We start from the raw sequence: 19,275 nt of genomic DNA, 5'->3' as shown, positions 1-19,275 counted from the left end.
GAGAGAATAGACTCCAAAAGTAAGTAGTTGGGGAACATACTTTTTATAGGGTATGGGATATAGGAAGTGGAGTGCTTTGGTTTCCATAAGGCTTGAGAGTCATCTGGGGTCTACAAGGAGGTTGAGAATAATTTGGAGTTTCTATGGAAGTTAGGATTCATTTTCTCAAGAAATGATACTCAACTGGGTTCAGCTGGTCAAGAGTGATACTCAGGACTGTATCCAACAGCAAGTTTTTTCCACTTGTTAAAAAAAACTGATGTAAAATAATTTTTCATTTCATAATCATTCTCTCACCCTTCCTCTTCAAACATTCTCCATGAGTGGGACAATGAATAAAGTTGGGGTTCTCTCCCAGGTTATGTGAACACACTGTTTTTGTTGGTCAAGTATATTTATATTCAACAACTTAAAAATATCTGGCTATAACTTGTTCATTTCTGCAGTATAATAATTAAAGACATTTCTAATAGACTTGTAATGGAAAATACCATCCATATACAGAGAGGGAACTGGAGGTTAAATGAAGATCAAAGCTCACTATCTTCAATTTTTAAAAGTTGTCTTATATATTATGTCATTTTTTCTCGCTAAGGTTTTTCTTTTCTTCCCTTTGGATTTGATTCTTCTTTCACAATGTGATTAATATGGATCTATGTTTAGCATAATCACACACGTAGAGCCTATATTAGATTGCTTTCTGTCAGGGGAAGGGGGGAGGAAAGGGAAAGTGTAAAACTCAAAACCTTGCAAAAAATGATTGGTGGAAACTACAGTTGCATGTTATTGGAAAAACAAATAAATAAACATATTTAAAATCTAAAAGAAAATCTGAACATTTTTAAAACCTGTACTGGGTGATTTACAGAATTAAAAAAAAGAAAATGTAGTTCCTGTCCTCAAGGAATTCATAATTTTGATAGCATGAGTTTTTCATATGAGATGTTTTATATATGTTAAAATTCACATTCATTAAATCGATGATTACCCTTAGTAACCAGACCATTTCAATAGTAATGAATATACCCCAAATTACCTAACTGATAGGTAATTTGACCCTTAAGTTTATATTTAGGGGTTTTCACAGGACATTAAATTCTTCACACTGAAAGGGAGAGTGTTCCTCTGTGTTTTGTTTAACAACAAATGTTCAATATTGTTCTGATTAATTTTCATGTCAGTCATAATTCCATGACCCTATTATCTGAGAACTCTCAGTTACATCCTACCCCCTTCCCCAGAGTTCTCTGGTACCCTAGATGGTTGGAATAGTCACAGTTTTCTGCCATAGGTTAGAGCCTCCATATTGTATATCACCAACATTGATGGTTCAGACACCCCAGTTCCATTTAACTATACAACAGTCAGATTACTTTTACAAAATAATATTTATTTCAAAGACATAGAAAGAATAAACATATAAACATTTTCTCCCAAACTTAAAGGGGGTAATCTAGTCTACATAACTCTAGTCTCTAGTTTACCAAATTCAAGTTTAAAATGCCCAACCCCAACCCACCACTTTAAATCCAGGACTCTGGTTTCTCAGAATTTTCTTGCAACCAGGTTGTAACATCTGACCTAGAATCCTAGGCTCCAAGGTCCCCCCTGACTCCAGCTCTGAAATCTAGGCTTTCACTCCCTATACCTAGAACTGAAAATAACAAAATAGACCAAAACCCCAAGCCCATTTCTTAGGGGCCACATGACCTGAGAGAAAGAATGGTAATCCTCATGCCCCTCCTTATTTATTTATTGAATATTGTCATCTTTGTGGATGAATGACAGACAGACATTGACACAGAGTCTGAGACAATGACAAAATGACAGAGACATAATTCAAACTATCCAGGTAATTTAGTTTTAAAGTTGGCCAACAAAAAGAGGTTGACTCCAACCAGATAGTAAGTCAACATGAAATCTTCAGTGTGTTCTCCCTGGGTACTACCATCTGAGGTGATCTAGGCATGTACCAAACCATGGTAACTCTAGCTAGCTTCATTTAACTGAAACCCAAAAAAGGTAACAAGCCTCCCAGGGTAACCTATTGAGGGAATGGATATCTGAGGAGAGATACAAATTATTCTGATCACTAGCTCAGTGATCCATCCACCACACTTCACTGCCTCATACAGAAATAGTCCCTTTGGTTAAAGTACCTGAGATTTGGAAGTATAATTTCTCATTACATAGGGTCACTGTCAAGACCCATCAAATGGATAGAGTAGAAGGAACTATGTACTTCTTACCTGTAGATAGTAAGTTTCTGAAATATAGTACAATAATAAGATTGATACAGAGAATTATGAATGTAGCAGAAACAAATTCTGTAATTTTTAAATGCTGTTAAAATCTTGTTAATTGTGGAAGGCTGCTTGCTTCTGAGATGTAAACTGATCCCTGTTGCTTGTATCCTGTCTCCCATTTTTCCCTTCATTTAACCTTGGTCATAGACCTGGTGTGGTAGAAAATGATATGTTGAACTTGGAGGGTGCACACCTTGGGACAGGAAAGACCATTACAGAGTTTACCATTGGAAGATACCTGACCCAAGGTGTAAGACCACTCCCCAAGCACCATCCTTGCCCAACCTATTGCAGAAGGGTATTTAAGAGGAAGCACTGTCATTTTCTTCTCCTCCTCCTCTTCCTCCTCCTCCTCCTCCTTCTTCTTTCTTCTTCCTCTTCTTCTTTCTTTCTTTCTTCTTCTCCTTCTTTCTTTTTCTTCATTCTCTTCCTCCTCCTCCTCCTCCTCCTCCTCCTCCTCCTCTTCCTTCTTCTTCTTTGACTCCAACTTCCATCCAGTAGGATGGGTTTTTTCTCATGTTCTTTCTTAGGCCACATGGAGCATCATGGGCCTCCCGTATGTTCTGTGGCCAGACTAAGTCAAGTATCATGGTTACCTGCTCTCTCTCTCTCTCTCTCTCTCTCTCTCTCTCTCTCTCTCTCCCCCCCCCACTTTCATTCAAAATTGACCTAGCCAGTCAGTCCTCTCTCTCTGGACCAGTCAACTCTCCTCTCTGACTCAATCAGCTCTCTTATTTTCTTTCCTTCTCCCTTTCTCTGGCCCAGTCTTTGTCCACCAAGCAACCATGCCTAGCCTTTTGTTATTCACCATGTCCTAAGGTTCTTGTGGACCCTTTGGGAGGAAAAGTTTTTTTTTAACCAGTTTGCTTTGCTATATTTTATAATAAAATCCTGAGCAGTTTTAAAAAATCCTAGGAAGCACTCAAATTATTTTGCCTTTTCAGTGGCCTTAAGATCTTCTGTCTTAATCTCTATATTTTATTGGCAACAAGATCACTGACTCATCAGGGCCAAGCTTGAAATCAGAAAGACACATGGGTTTGAATATTGTCTACACATTTTCTAGTTGTGTGACCATAGGTAAATAACAATCTCTCTGAAACTCAGTCTTTTCATCTGTAAAATAATAATAATAATAATAAAACTATCTATAATCTATCTTTGTATCTAATATCTAGTTCATGGACTTATTGTGAGATTCAAAAGAGGTAAAGAATATGAAGAACTTCACCAAAGTTCTTTGTCAGTTATTAACATTAACCTAGTAGTCAAGAGAACTAAGTTGTAACTAACTTTGCAACTAGTCCTATTTCTTCAAATTTAAAAATGGATTTAGTCTAGACACAGAATAAAATCCCTTTCAACTCTAATGGCCTAAAGAATCTAAGTGTAGGGTCATTAAATTCAATTCACCTTTTTTTAAAAAAAGAAACACAAAAAGAGGGAATTAATTGAAATTCCTCAGAGCAGGGAGTGGCTGATGAGGAGAATAGTACTAATGAGCTGAATTTCAGCAATCAATATTCAAACTGAGGTGGCAGACAAGGTCAACAGGTCAGTCTGTAGCATCTGACTTGACCAGGATTGTTGGGTCAATAAAGGCCTGACAGAAAATTACTATAAACAAACTGAGATTAATCCCTGTCTCTGAACTCTCCTCTCTCACTAAAATATCCTTCATTCAGGGTTTTGGAAGAAGATGGTTACAAATATAGGTTACTTGGTGACAAAAATCACTACCAGATTTTTTTGGTAATTTTTTCAAATATTTTTATTTAAAGTTTTGTGTTCCAAAATTGATCCTTCTCTCCCTCACTACCATCCTGTGATGATAAGCAATCAGATATAGGTTATACATGAGCAATTATTTAAAACATTTCCATATTAGTCATTCTGTATAAGACTCAAATAAAAGAAAAATATGAAAGAAAGCAAGAAATAGCATGGTTCAGTGGGTATTCAGTCAATATTAGTTCTTTCTCTGAAGGTGGATAATATACTTCATCATTAGTCCTTTGGAATTGTCTTGAATTATTGTATTACTAAGAATATTTAAGTCCATAGTTCTTCAATGAATAATAATGTCACTGTGAAAACTTTCTCCTGGTTCCATTCACTATAAATCAATTTATGTAAGTCTTTCCAGGTTTTTCGGAAATCATCACATTTGTCATTTCTTATAGAACAATAATGTTCCATAACAGTCATCTACCACAGTTTGTTTAGCCATTCCCCAATTGATGGACATCCTCTTAATTTCTAGTTCTTAGCCACCATCCAATTCTTAGCTCAAAAAAAAAGGGAGGCTGTAAATATTTTCATACAAATACATCCTCCTCCAGATGATGGGGAAATTGGTGGTGCTGCCATAAAGATGAAAATTCTTTTGAAAGTGAAAATTCAAGGACTAGCCCTGGAGTTGGAAAAACTCAGAATTTTTATTTTACAAGCCTAAAAAGTTCACAGATTAATTTTTTTTTTTTTTTTTTTTGCGGAGAGACAATAAACTGCTTGCGGACAGGCTGAATAACAAAGGTTTAGGTGAGACTGTCTGAAGAAAAGAGAGAAAGGAAAACAGCTATAGGAGCTGGCTGGGCTCAGACTCCAATTATATGGAACTGAGGACATATTTCTCCAGAGGCTTATGCCAGAAGCATGCAATTCCAGCTTAGAGGGAGAGAAAGTGGCCATCCTGCAAGGAAGAAAAGAGGTGGGAGGGGAAGGAGAGAGAGAGAGAGAGAGAGAGAGAGAGAGAGAGAGAGAGAGAGAGAGAGAGAGAGAGAGAGAGAAGAGAAGAGAAGAGAAAGTTCCACTTTGGAAGACCTTACTTAAATATATTACCATGGTGGTTTCAAGGGGGCCCTCAAAGAATGGCTAAGATACTACACAATGTCCATGGATGGCAGTCTAATGCTAGTCTTTCTAGTCCCAAAGGGTATGACCTCCAAGTCCAACATGACATTTCCAGATCACCTTCAAGTTCAACATGACAATTTCCCTATGCCAGGCTTTGTCCCTACCTTTTTTATATCTTGATAGAGATCTAGTAGTGCTATTGCTGAATTAAAGGTATCACAGTTTTATAACCTTTTGGTCATAATTCCAAATTGCTCTCCAGAATGGTTGTTAGATCAGTTCACAATTCTATCAACAATGCATTATTGTCCCAGTTTTCCTACATTCCCTCCAACAGCCAATATTTTTCTTTTTTGTCATATTAGCCATTTTGATAGTTGTGAATTAGTACCTGAGTTGTTTTAATTAGAATTTTCTGATAAATATTGATTTAGAGCATTTTTCAAATGACTATTGCTAGCTTTGATTTCTTTAACACCTGATTTTTAATATATATATATATACATATATATATATATATATATTCAATAGGTATATTTTCTTGAGTTGATTTCCTACCCTCTAAGATTCATGGGGTCTATTTGCTCCTTTTCCTTTCCTTGCTCTCCTTTTTATTTTCTCCACAACATTTTTCTGATGTCGCCATTACCATTTTCATTTCAATAATTCCATAGAATAAGCATATTGTTTGCTGAATATGTTGAGATAAAGTGAGTTTTTCTCTATGTTTATGCTTCTGATCCAGTAATTTTTTTGTCAGGTGATAAGTTTTTGTTCCAAAACTTTGGATCTTTTGGTTTATCATACGCTAGATTCCTGTGGTCATTTACTATAACATATTATGTGCTTAATCAGTCTCACCGATCCAATGTTCTTTTTCTTAGGTAGAATCAGATTATTTCGATAATCATCACTTTTTAATACTTTATAATATAGCATGAGATCTGAAAAATGCAAAGGAAAGTGAGAAAACTAGAAAACAATTGGGAGAAGCTAGGTATAGCTTGACATAATTTACCTGTCAAATCTACAGATAAGAGAAAAATTTAGAACCAAACAAGATACAGACAACATTATGAAATGTAAAATGGATTGTTTTGATTATATTAAAAAGTATTTGGCCAAACAAAAGTAGTACAACCAAAAACAGACAGAAAACAAAGTTGGTGAAAAATTTTTCAACAAGTAACTCTGATAAGGGCCTCATTTCTCAAATATATAGAGAACTGAGGCAAACTTGTAGGAATACAAGTCATTTTACAATTGCTAAGTGATCAAAGACTATGAACATGCAGTTTTCAGACAAGAATAAAGCTATCTATAGTATTATGACAACAAATGCTCAATCATTATTAATTAGTGAAATGCAAATTAAAAATTAAAAAATTACCTCACACCTATTACATTTCCTAATAAGACAAAAAAAAGGAAATAATAAATATCAGAAGGCACGTAAGAAAACTGGGACACTAAATGCACTGTTGGTAGAATTATGAACTGATCCAACTATTCTGGAGAGTAATTTGTCCAAAGGACTATAAAACTGCATCTCCTTTGATCCAATATAAGTCTGTATCACAAAGAGATTAAAAAAGGGGGGGTGGTAGGTCTGTTTTAACAAAAACTATTCATAGCAGCTATTTTTGTGATTGCTAACAATTAGAAATTGAGAAGATGTCCATCAACTGAGGAATAGTTAAATAACCTGTGGTATATGTTTGTGATGGAATATAATTGTGCTATGAGAAATGATGAGCAGGATGATTAAAAAAACTTGTAGAGACTTACATAAACTAATGCAAAATGAAGTAGGTAAAACCATAAGGACATAGCAAAAGCAATATTATTTGATGAAGAACTGTGAATGACTTAGGTAATCTCAACAATACAACGATCCAAGACATTCCCCCCAAAATTCAGGATGAAACATATTATCTGCTTCAAGAGAAAGAATTCATGTTGTTTGAATACACACTGAGACATGTAATATTTCACTTTTTTGTTTGAGTTTTCTTGAACAAAATGAATAGCATAGAAATATTTTACATGATTGCACATGTATAACATATATTAGATTTCTTCCTCACTCAGAGAGGAGGGGAGTATAGGTTGGGAAGGAAATACTAAAAACTTTAAAAATGTTGATAAAATTTTGAGGGAAAGCAAAAATATTAAAAAAATAACTGCTATAAATATTTTTCCATTTCAATTTTTCTAGCTCCATAAATTATTTTTTTGGTTCTTTGGTATGACATTGAATAAATGTATTAATTTAGAAAGAATTGTCATTTCTATTATTAGCTCAGCCTACCAATAAACAATTCATATTTTTTCTACCAGTTTCAGTCTAATTTATTTGAATAAAATAGCATTTATAATTGTATTCCTATAATTTCTGGATTCGTCTTGGTAAGTGGACTCAAATATTTTATGTCTGCAGTTTTTTTAAATGGAATTTCTATTTTTATCTCTTTCTGCAAGATTTTATTGTTAATATAAATCTCTTGATTTATGCACATTTACTTTGTGTTCTACAGCTTTGCTAAAATTGTTCATTGTTTCAGTTAGTTTTTAGTTGATTCTTTAATGTTCTCTAAACATAACATTGCAGCATCTTCAAAGAATTATTATTCCTTCAATTTCTTTTTCTAGTTATGCTTCTATAGTTAGTATTCCCAATACAATATTGAATAATAGTGAGTATAATAGACATTCTTGCTTTATCTCTGATCTTATTGAGTAGGTTTTTAGCCTATCCAAATGATAATTCTTTCTTTTTTGTATATGATATATATATATATATATATATATATATATATATATATATATATATATACACTTTACAGTGGATTTAATAGGATTGAGTATTCTTATTTTTTGTATTGATATGGTTAACTATATTGATAGTTTTCCTATGAACCAGCCCTGTGTTCCTGATATAAATCCTACTGGTCACAATACATGAACTTTGTAATTTTATTCCATAATCTCCTTGATACAACTTTATATAAAATTTTTGCCTTGTTTTGGGAATTGGCCTATAGTATTCTTTCTCTGTTTTTGTTCTCCCTGGTTTAGGTATCAAAACCATATTTGTGTTATTTTTATATTTATTTTTCCAAATACTTTTATGCTATTGGAATTGATTATTTTTTAATTGTTTGACAGAATTCATTTGTAAATCAATCTGATCCTGGGTTTTTTTAAATTAAAGAGCTTGTTTATGGATTCAATTTTTTCTAAAATATGTATTCTATTTCTGCTTTTATTTATCTAAGTAATTTACATTTTCATGAACATTCATTTCACTTAAGTTGTCAGTTTTACTGGCTTATAATTGAGCAAATAACTTTTAATAATTGCTCTGATTTCATCTTCATTGGTGATGCATTTACCCTTATTATTTTGACACCGGTAATTTGGTGTTCTTCTTTCTTTTTTAGATCAAATTAACCAATGGTTTTTTCCTATATTATTAGGTTTTCACAAAACCATCCCTTAATTTTATTCATCATTCCAATGTTTTTTTTCTTCCAAATCTATTAATTTGGGTATGGTGTATCACTGTTGTCACTCTCTTCAATCAAATTATTATTTCTGTAATTTGCTCTTTGATCCTTTCATTCTTTAGAATTAAATTGTTTAGTTTCCAATTATTTTTTTAATCTATGCTTCTATGACCCTTTATTGCAAGCAGTTTTTTATGCCATAATCTGAAAATAGTTCATTTAATATTTCTACTTTTCTGAACCTTTTGTGAAGTTCTTATGCCCTAAATACATGTCAGTTTTTATAAACATACCATGTACAGATGAAAAGAAGTATACTCTTTTCTATTCGCATTCAGTTTTCTCCAGAGGTCTCTTATCTCTAACTTCTCTAAAATTCTAATTTATCTCCTTAACTTTTTCTGATTCTTTTTATGGTTAGAGCTATCTAAACTTGAGATGGGAAAGTTGATCATACTTTTATGGTTTATTTTCTCCTATAACTCATTTATATTTGGATGCTATGGTATTTGGTGCATTTTTAATTACATATTGATACCACTTCATTATCTAGGATATAATTTTTTTTAAAAGAGAAATTGTTTCCCTGCTTGGATTCTTTTGTGAAAGCAAAGTAGGCCATCTTTTACCTCCATCCTTACCAAGTTTTTAATTACTAAATCGGTATTGCTTTAGACAAGCAAACTCAGGAAAGACCTAGCTTAAAAAGGTGAAAGTCTCCCATTGTATCTGGAGCATTATCAATCTTCCTTACCATGTCTTGCCATTGATCTTTGATGACTCTCCATAAGAGAGTGAGGTTGATGACTTTGTATAGCTCTGCCTCACTCAAAAGCATCACTTCCAAGTCACCTCCTGATGTCATTGTCCTCTTAAAAAAATGAAAGATGAGTAGCAAAAACAATTTCCTGCTTATCTCTTTTAATTGGTTCTATTTTTGCTTTTGCTTTGTCTAAGATCATCATTGCTATCCCTGCCTCTATTACTTCAGTAGAAGCATAAGAGATTTTGCTCTCTGTGTTTCTCTTTATTTCAAGTGTGTTTCTTATAAATAACATACTGTTGGATTCTGATTTCTAATACATTGTGTTTTCTGCTTCCATTTTATGGGTGAATTCAATCTATTCCTATTTATAGTTATGATTACTATGATTTCCCTCTATCTTATGTCTTCTGGTTTTATATTTCTTTCTCTTTTTGCCACATTTCTTCTTCAAAGTCTATTGCTTCTGATCCTTGTTTCTTTTAATTTGTTCTCTCTTTTAACACTATATGTGTGCGTAGGTACATATATTCTCCACCTTTTGAACTAATTTAAATGAGAGTGAGGGTCAATATTGCCTACTCCTTTACAACTTTTTTTCTCTGCACTATAAAGTTCTACCTTGTACACATCTTTTACATGAGATAGTTTTCCACATTTTACCTCTCCCTTCTCTCTTGTCCTGGTACATACTTCTTTCTATTTTTAAGGTGTTTTTTTTTGCAAGGCAAATGGGGTTAAGTGGATTGCCCAAGGCCACACAGCTAGGTAATTATTAAGTGTTTGAGACTGGATTTGAACCCAGGTACTCCTGACTCCAGGTCTTGTGCTTTATCCACTGCACCACCTAGCTGCCCCATGGCTATTTTTTTGAGGCTCTGAATAAAAATTATGGAAATTCTCAGTATTATTCTGAACCTCTTAGGAAAAAGCTAATAACTTTTTCTTAAATTTAGCAAAAAGCAAGTGTACAAGCAAAGAAACAAAAACAAACTTAACTCCCAGGAATAGCAATGCCTTGTTTATTTGTTTGGTTTTTTTTTCATTTTATTCTCAGCAAAAAATTGCAGTACAACTAAGTATATTGTCTCTTTACTTTCTCAAGAGCAGGTAGTGGTAGAGAATATTCTAGCCTTTCATTTGACAACCAATCTATCCAACTACTGGGTAATGGAAGGCAGAGAGAGGGCTCACTAACACAATTTCAAAGGCTTTCTTTTCACCTCTAATGACTTTCTTTGTTCACCAGCTGGTTCCTCTTTGCAAATGACCTACCCTTGCTTTTTGATTAATAACTAAATTTTCCTCTTCTGTCTATAACCAGACAAATTAAATTTGTCCCACAATCATAGAACAGTCCTTGTGTACATATTGCCCTAGTAATTAACCCAAAACTTCTTTAATTTTTTACATGCAAATCTCTAAACCAGGCTGTATTTTTCCATTCATTCCAAAATTCTAGTCTACCATATGCAAATGGACAACTGCTGTCTCAGAATAGCAATCCGAACAGACTTCACTCTACAATCTTGTCTCTTGGAACCATAAAAAGACTTTTGCCCTAGATGAGTGAATTGTGCTTTTTCTATACTTGGAAAGAGAGTATTCCCTCCTGGAGATAGATTAGGGTTTGTGCTTTCATTGTTATAGGAAATTCCTTGTATGGAGACTCCTATTAGAAGCATTTCTATAGTTGTTGTGTAATTTAAAATCTACAAGAGTTGTCTGAAGGAACCAAGAATTTAAATAACTGGTACATGCAACTTGTACAGCAACACTTTAACCTAGGACTTTCTTACTCCAAGACTGAGCCTCTATCCTCTCAGGACAGCAGTGTGGATTGGAGGGTCTTGGCAATGGGAAGGGGCAGCAGGGCAGGTTACTCTTAAGTAAATACCCAAATACAATGAAGGGATCTGATCCCTTTAAAGCTCAAATCTTCAATTTCAGATAGTACTTTGATATTATCACACATCTCTGCTTAATGATCTCTAGCTAAAGTGTCAGAATACAGAAACTGTAAAGAAAAGAAAGTTGAACAAGAAAATGGACCATAAAGTTATTCACAATCTTGGGAGAAATTGTAGAAATTAGGGTGGAAGAAAAGAATTAGAAAGAAAATCTAGAAGGGGAGGGAAAAGAATGTTATAGGTTTGGGGAGAGTTCTGAGAAAGAGTTTAGGTAATTTCTTATTTCATCTCACAAATGGATCTGCCTTGTCTGCAAGCCAGAACCTAGGCAGCTCACTCACCATGTTGATGATGAACTAGCTTTATTACCAGTTGCCGGGTTTGCTGATAGAATTGTCCTTGATGCTCCTTTGTAGAGAGGTAGGCAGAAGCTGACAGAGCCAGAGAGAGGAGGGCTCCTGCTGGGACACAGTGTTATAACCTGCTGATGCTGCTCCCCATGGGTCCATGAGCTGTGTGTGAACAGCAGTCATGCCTCGCTTTGAAGCTGAAAACCTTGGGAACTTCAAATAAACAGAGGACAGACAGATGATCTGGGGGAAATTAATATCTAACAGGTCTAAAAATTGCTCTCTCTGTCACCCTAATCTCCTGTCTGCTCAGTTGGCAGTATTTACTCTCCGAACATACAGAACATTTAATACAAAAGATCTTTCCCGCACCCATAATTTTTTTCTAAAACACAAAGTCTCACATTTCAATCACATCCATTTTGAGCATTTCTTTTTATTCCTTTGCTTTGAACTGCTCCTTTTTTTCTTTCTCTCTTTCCCAAAAGTTCCTCTAGGGAGGGAGAGAAGGGAACACAGTTTTTAAAAAGAACCAGGCTTACAGGTTTAACATTTCCTCATTGCCCCATAGTCATTCTGGGAATGTTCACAGTGAGGGTCTGGGTAGATGCTTCCCTCTGACTCCAGGAACTGATCTCTCACCACCTACTTGAAATGTAAGCCTTAAAAACTAGTAATCTTTTCATCTGATTTGGTGTGATTCACTGTGAAACAGTATGGCTTTGCAAACAGGTTCTTAACCATTTTTGTGTGTGCTATGGACACAAACACACACACACACAAGAAGCTACTTTTGTCAGTGGTGAAAACTATGAAACCTTCTCAAAAAATATTTTAAATACATAAAGAAAACTACATAGGAATATAAAGGAAACCAGTTATATGGAAATATAATTATTAAAAGGACAGTTAGGTGACACAGAGGATATAATACTGGGTCTGGTAGTTTTCAAGCAAGAATACCTTGAAATGCCCCTTGGATTACACAGTGTAAATGGCTACTTGTTTTACATTGTTATGGCCAGAGCTCCTGGAGATCAAGAGCACTGAATCCTGGACTTAGCTGTGCTTCTGTGACTCTCTGTATAACTGGGGTACACTTGTCTCATTTGCTAAATAGAATTTTTTTTGTTTGGTTTGGGTTTTTTTAGGTTTTTGCAAGGCAAATGGGGTTAAGTGGCTTGCTCAAGGCCACACAGCTAGGTAATTATTAAGTGTCTGAGACCGGATTTGAACCTAGGTACTCCTGACTCCAAGGCCGGTGCTTTATCCACTATACCACCTAGCCGCCCCTAAATAGAATTTTTTTTAACCCTGGCACCTTTTCTCTGAGAGGTAGTGAAGCTGATTCTTTGGAAAATTCATTGCTCTGAGGAATAAGCAGTGTAGTATACTCAGACCACACTGCATTTGAGGTTTGAGAACAATAAAAACAAATTCTGTCTTTATTATTTGCTGATCAAGTCTCCTTAGGCAGGTCACTTAACATCTCTAGTCCTCTGTGCTATGCTATGCTATGTGGTTTCTAAGGTTTTTTCCAGTTTTAAGTATGATGATCTTCAAATGAATGTTTACTTGTAAGGATCAGCAGTCCACACTTTACAATTTTAACTCATTTTAAGTTCTTTTAAAAATAATTCTCTATAAAAAATGCCTGGAAAAAAATTGAAAAAATCCTTACACTGTATGCATCCAAGAAGTAGGATATTTTGTACTTTGAAGTTTCAATAAAAAAATTTCACAATCAATTGTGCAATTAGTTATCTAACATAGGCATACATTCAACTTTGCAAATATACAACATATCTAGCTCTTTCAAATGAAGCATGTCATCTCTTATAGTTCACCCAAGCTATGCAGGAGGAAATTCCTATCTTTGCTTTAAATCAAGGAGTCACATCCATGTAAGATTCAGTTCTCTTTAAGCCATAGATGATTCTCATCAGCTAATAAAAGAAAAGCTCTGATTATCAGTTTATCACTGACAATAGGAAGCTTGTCAGTGGAGGAAAACTGGAAAAAAGAACTTTTTAATAAGTGCCTAAACTTCAGTTTGGTGCTAATGAAAACATCCTTATCAGGATCCTTGATCAGACAGAAAATTGAAAGGGATTCTTCAATCATAGCAAAGAACATAGAGACACTGATTATGGAGCCAGGATGTCAAAGCCAGACCAACAGATTGGGAGGCAGAGATCCAAGTTTTCATACCAGCTCTACTATTTACCCTTTTGTGGACTCAGATACTTTATGTGCAAAAATGTGTGTTGGCAAGATGACTTCTATGGTACTTTCAAGGTCTAAATTCCAAAATCCTCCTGCCAACTCTCCACAGCCAACCCACCCAAATTGTATCATTCTCATTTTATCTCACTGACTGGTTTTCTGTTTCAGTCTAGGTCCTAATGGGTTGCTTATTCCTTCCTCCTATTATTTGTATATGTCTAGCCACTCCTCTGGACATGACACCCAAAAAGTCTAATGCAATTTTAGATTTCATTATGTCACCAAGAATGGTGAGAATAATCTTTTAAGTAACTCTTCCTCTAAAAGAAAAGTTATATTGTATTTTCTTTAATTCAGTTTAATAACTTTTAGAAGGGATGGTTGGTTGGTTGTTGGTTCTTATCATTCATTATTAAAGAAGATCAAAATGGCATCACTTGGTTTGAGACAAATTACAGTGTGGATATTGCTAAGGAGAAGAGTATCTAGAAGTGGGCAGGCTATATGGTGAAGAGCTTTGCAAGTTCATTCTATATGAGTCTGGGATGTTTATCCTGCAAAAACAGAACATTTTATGGAGGATGGCAGTGGCCCTTAAGCATACTCTCCTATGGAATAGAGACCACCCTTGTTCTGCTTAACATCAGTTATCAAAACTCATACCAATAGATGGGACTTGTAATGATATGAATTTGGATCTAATGGAATTAAAAACTTCCTAATACTCAGAGGTTGCAAAATTGAAGTGGGGTATGCCTTGGGGGTAATGGATCATTCCTTTCCCCCACACACCAGTCTCAGACATCCTACTGGTCTTTAAATAAAAGCAGTATTACCACTTACTAAGTAGTTATTATGGAGGGAATGTTTTTTTTCAAATATGAGTTGGATTAAATAGTCACATTAGTGGGACATAGTTATTTCCCTCAGTATATCTTGAGCTCATTTCTTTAATGCTTCTTGACTTGCTTGTTGGTTGACTAAGAGGAGAGAGAAGGAAGGCATGCAGGCTGACTAGTCTACCAAAAGCCATCTGCTCTATCAGGGGTCTAACTAGGACAACAATACCTTAATAGCATTTGTTCCAGGTGAATGAGTCAAGAAAAGAAGCTCCTTATGCAGCCAGCACAAGAAAGCCTCACTGAGGTCAGAAATTAGTGGGAACAATTGAGAAGGAAGAGGGAGGTCCAAAAAAGGAAAATGGTAATTGGGTTTGGGAGAGCAAGAAAAGACAATCAAGGTTTTCTTAATTTTTGACCACTAGATTGAAGATAAAGCAACTAAAAATGAGAGGGAGAGAATTATAAAAAAAAAAAAACTGTCAACAGAGGTCTAGATTCCCAAAAGTCATAATAAGATCTAGGAAAACAGATTCTGTAAGTCCTAAAAGGCCTATAGCTGGTAGAAGATTGAACTGAAACTATTAAAAAATATGCAAAAATGTGAATTATTAGTCTTTTTCCTTTTACTGTAATTAGTTATTTCTTGCCTCACCCCTTTCTGATGAATATGTTACTGTAGTTTTTCAATGTGTAATTTTTTAAACATAATCATAGTATTAAAGACATTTAAGGAATGTCAGAAACCATCTAATTCAACTTGAATGTGAACAACTGTCTGTTCACAGGATAAAAAATATTAATCAACAAGGACTTATTAGGTACCTACTATGTGTTTGTACTAGATCCTGGGGATAAAAATACAAAGCAAAAAATATTCCCTACTCTCAAAGTGTTTCTAAGTAGTCATCAACCCTTAAATTCACAACCTTTAGTGAGGGAAACTACTTTCCTAGGGAACCTATTCCACCTTGGCATAACTCTCATTTTTCCAGTAATATTTTCCCCAAATATCTAACTTAAATATTCCTTTTTGTATCTACCACCCCTCTATTCCTTGTTCTACCTTAGGAGTGACCTTGGGCAAGTCACTTAACCCTGATCATTCAGCTTCCAGGACCACTACCAGTTGTCCTGATTCATATCTGACCACTAGACCAAGATGGAGATGAGACTAATGATCTAGCACAGCACCCCTCACTCAAATCCAATTCATATGCATGTCATAGATTCACCTCCCCAATGTCATAGTCTTCTTTGAGAGCAAAGGACAAACATCATCACCTTAGGAGAGCAAGCAGGATAAGTCTAATCATTTTTTCTATATGATTTCTCTTAAAACAATTGCGTTAATAATTCCCATTTCACCATATCTACTCTCCTCTGGACTAAATATTGGTTCCTTCAACCAATCCTCTAAAGCATGGTTTTGAGATCCTTGCCAACTTGGTCACACTATCTCCAGTTTGGTAGATGCAGCATGAGAACTGAGCACAATAGTACTGCTGTGCTCTAACAAGGGTAAAGTAAGTTTTAACTAAGACTTCTTTTGTTCTATGTCAGTAGCATTAAACATATAGCCCAATAAGCAGCAGCCAGATTGAAACATAATTGGCACCGGCCCTGGAGTTAGGAGTACACCAACCCTGGAGTCAGAAGTACCTGAGTTCAAATCCGGCCTCAGACATTTAATAATTACCTAGCTGTGTGGCCTTGGGCAAGGCACTTAATCCTATTGCCTAGCAAAACTCTCTCTCTATATATGTATATATACTAACTTCCAACATACATATGTATGTATATATATATATATATATATATATATATATATATTTGGGAAATATTTAATGAAATAAATAAAAATATAATGAAGCCTAAAGTGTCACATTTTAAAATTAAGTGACTAGACAACCTGCAGGGATCCTTATGTCCTGATTAGTGACCCCCTTTTCTTTTTGAATTTGAAACTGCATCTCCTGACAATTTCTCTCTCTCTCTTTTAATTCAAAATCAGATCAAATTAGCTTTGGGGGCTCCTGTGTCATACAGTTCCCTCATATTAAACTTGGCAGGCAGTTAAACCCTCTGCATCATCTTCAAATGAATCTGTTGTATAGCCATATCATTTATCTCTAATAAATTTTGTTGAACTATATTTAGCCCATTATTTCAGCCTGTTGAGATCTTTCTTGATTAGGACTCTGTCATCCAACATGCCATCTATTTCTTCCAGCTTTGTGTCTTCTGCAAATTTGAGGAGCATAACATATATGCCTTCATCTAAGTCAGGAATAAAATTTTTAATCTTTTTATCCTTAGGATCAAGGCTATATCTGAAGCACTGAAGCTCTACATTAGAGACCTGTTTCATAAATAACTATTTTGAGGTCCAGCCCTTTAACCATTACATCATACCATATGTACATCATGACCTAATCAACATTTCAATATTTTTCACAAGGGATCTATTATTTTTGTTAAAATCTAGATTAAACTTTGTCTATAACATTTTTATAATATAACAGACTAGTAGTTATGAAAAAAGAAAATTTTGTTAAAAATGGCTCATTTTTGCTAAGTCATACTGGTACTTAATAATCACTACCTTCTTTCTTCTAATATTCATATTATTTCAATAATACATGCTAGAATTTTACCAAGACTCAAAGTCAAACCCCAGGGACAAAAGTTAGCAGTTTCTATTCTCTTCCCTTTTTTGACATTGAGGTATTTGATTTTCTCCAATCATCAACAGTAGCCAGCAAACTTACTATGTATGAGGCTTCATTAAGCATTTACTATAGGCAGTCACTGTGCTAAGTACCACAGAAACAAAAAAAAAGGCAAAACGACAGTGCTAACCTCAAAGGAACTCATATGGTAATGGAGGAAATATCACGCTAGCAACTGTGTATGCCCAAGAGGGAAGGTGCTCTTAGAGGTCAGACACCAGCATTAAAGGAGGAATGGAAACAATTTATTCCAGAAAGTAGAATTTTAGTTTAAACATGAAAGCAACCAGAGAAGTTAGATAGTAGAGGTGAAAAGGGAGAACATTCTAAACATGGGTGACAGTAGATGGAATTTCTTGTTTGAGGAAAAAGAACATTTTCCTACTTGTAGTAGAGGGAAGTATAGCAAACTTATAAGATTAGGAAGGAGCTCAGGTGTGAAAAGCTTTAAAAGTCAAATAGAGCATATTTCATTTTATCATGGAAGTAATAGGAAGCCATTGGAGTTAACTGAGTAAGGGGAGAGAGAGAGAGAGAGAGAGAGAGAGAGAGAGAGAGAGAGAGAGAGAGAGAGAGAGAGAGAGAGAGAGAGAGAAAGTCAGACTGTGCTTTAGAAAAGTCACTTTGGTTGCTGAGTGGGAGATGAGTGGGGATATTACACTAATCCAAGAGTCAGTTTATGAGGATCTGCATCTGGGACTTGTCAGTTTTAGAGAAGAAAATTTTGTGATGGCAGAATAGACAGGATTAAAACAGGGAAGGAGATAGTCAAAAATCAAAGATGACACCAAGATTGAAAACCTGGATAACTAAGAGGATGGTGGTACATTCAACAGTAATTGGAAAGTTGGGAAGAAGAGAAAGTTTGGGTGGAAAGAGAGTAAGTTCAGTTTTTTAACATTTATTTTTATTAAAGATAATATTTGAGTTTTACAATTTTTTCCTTAATCTTACTTCCCCCCCCAAAGAAAGCAATCTGTCAGTCTTTACTTTGTTTCCATGTTGTACCTTGATCCAAATTGGGTGTGATGAGAGAGAAATCATATCCTTAAAGAAGAGAGGAGAAGTCTAAGAGGTAACAAGATCAGACAATAAGATATCTGTTTTCTTCTAAATTAAAGGGAATAGTCCTTGAACTTTGTTCAAACTCCACAGCTCCTTATCTGGATACAGATGGCACTCTCCTTTGCAGACAGCCCAAAATTGTTCCCGATTGTTGCACTGATGAGTCCTTCAAGGTTGAACATCACTCCCATGTTGCTGTTAGGGTGTACAGTGTTTTTCTGGTTCTGCTCATCTCACTCAGCATCAGTTCATGCAAATCCCTCCAGGCTTCCCTGAAATCCCATCCTTCCTGGTTTCTAATAGAACAATAGTGCTCCATGACATACATATACCACAGTTTGCTAAGCCATTCCCCAACTGAAGGACATTTACTGGATTTCCAATTCTTTGCCACCACAAACAGGGCTGCTATAAATATTTTTGTACAAGTAATGTTTTTACCCTTTTTCCTCATCTCTTCAGGGTATAGACCCAGTAGTTGTATTGCTGGGTCAAAGGGTATGCATATTTTTCTTTCCCTTTGGGCATAGTTCCAAATAGCTCTCCAGAAGGGTTGGATGAGTTCACAGCTCCACCAACAGTGTAATGATGTCACAAATTTCCCACAATCCTTGCAACAATGATCCTTATCCTTCCTGGTCATATTGGCCAAACTGAGAGGTGTGAGGTGGTACCTCAGAGAAGCTTTAACTTGCATTTCTCTAATAATTAATGATTTA

The 19,275-nt window shown here is 35.1% G+C and overlaps 1 protein-coding gene across 1 annotated transcript in view; it reads left to right on the top strand.

Annotated features, from left to right (window-relative positions):
• The window catches only part of NTM (neurotrimin), a 1,385,759-nt gene that overhangs the window by 718,390 nt on the left and 648,094 nt on the right, over window positions 1–19,275 (top strand). The gene's annotated exons all lie outside the window — the stretch shown is intronic.

Source organism: Macrotis lagotis, chromosome 1, assembly GCF_037893015.1.
Source record: "Macrotis lagotis isolate mMagLag1 chromosome 1, bilby.v1.9.chrom.fasta, whole genome shotgun sequence".
Lineage (NCBI taxonomy): Eukaryota > Metazoa > Chordata > Mammalia > Peramelemorphia > Peramelidae > Macrotis > Macrotis lagotis.
Note: the sequence above shows the minus strand (reverse complement) of the source record. Positions and strands in the feature narration are given on the sequence as shown.